The sequence below is a fragment of the Sardina pilchardus genome, chromosome 9, assembly GCF_963854185.1.
Source record: "Sardina pilchardus chromosome 9, fSarPil1.1, whole genome shotgun sequence".
NCBI classification, from domain to species: Eukaryota; Metazoa; Chordata; class Actinopteri; order Clupeiformes; family Clupeidae; genus Sardina; species Sardina pilchardus.
The window spans coordinates 910,090-911,520 of NC_085002.1; positions in this window are offsets into that span (position 1 = coordinate 910,090).

Sequence of the window (1,431 nt, forward strand, 5' to 3'; positions counted from 1 at the left end):
CCTTATTGGTTACTGGGTGCAAATGCTGTAAAATGGCCACCATATTGGGTGCTTATTCAAGGTCACTGGTTGCTTACCCAGGGTCATAAACGGCAAAGACAGTTACTGTAATTTCCATGAGGACCGCTTTTGGAGAAGTCTATTGATTACAGTAGAAGTGCTTTAGGAGAAGTCTATTGATTACAGTAGAAGTGCTTTAGGAGAAGTCTATTGATTACAGTAGAAGTGCTTTAGGAGAAGTCTATTGATTACAGTAGAAGTGCTTTAGGAGAAGTCTATTGATTACAGTAGAAGTGCTTTAGGAGAAGTCTATTGATTACAGTAGAAGTGCTTTAGGAGAAGTCTATCACTTGCATGTCATGTGTTCAGTTTTTGCCATTGCAGGCTCTATTGCTGTCATGTGTGTGCATTGCTTACATGTGAATGTTGATTATTTGTTTATTAATGTTTATTATTAGCAAATCAACATGCAAGCATATGGATATTAGACCCTATGTCATGTGTGATCATCACTGTATGATTGATAGTGCCGTCCCTGTCCATGTTCAAAAAGCACCTCAAAACATTTCTCTTCACAAAGTCCTTTGACCCCTAACACCCCCCCCCCCCCCCCCCCCCCCCCCCTCTCATTTGTTAAGCGACCTTGGGTATTATGAAAGGCGCTATATAAATCCAAGATATTATTATTATTATTATTTTCTGTTTTAGGCCCTACTTCTACTTGTTTTATTTGTACTGGGTGCTTTATTCTAGGTTGCCTTTTTGACAACTGGCTAGAATACGACCATGTGGCTAATTCTGGTTTATTTAAAGCTATACGGCTAACTCTGGTTTATATACGGCAATATGGCTAACTCTGGCTTGTATACGGTAGTATATGGCTATGGCTAACTCTGTCTTAATTTAGATTAGACAAGTTAAGATCAGATTAGATTAAACTTTATTGTCATTGTGCAGAGTACAAGTACAAAGACAACGAAATGCAGTAAGTACAAACAGCACCGTCCAAACAAAATGAACAAATAAATAAATAAATAAACAAACAACCTTCAATACTCTGCCTCTTTACTGCTATCATATGGAAATATTGAACATTCAATTACCTACAGTATGTGCTCCCATTCCTGAAGCAGCAACAAACTACAGAAAATTAATCATTTCATTAACACATAAGAGATACAAATCATATGTGGAAATTTCAGCAATTACAAGCATAGTCAGTCTATAATGTGTCCCACTGTAATGCTGTACAGTATAATTTATCAGTGTTTCACAACTATGTGTAATGCTGTATGATTTATCAGTGTTTCACAAGTGTGTGTAGAATACTTACGCTCATATCTGTACCTTCGTCTTTGATTGGGTGGCAGTTAAAAGAGAGAGAGAGAGAGAGGTGAGATAAAAAGAGAGAGAGGTGAGATAAACAGTGTT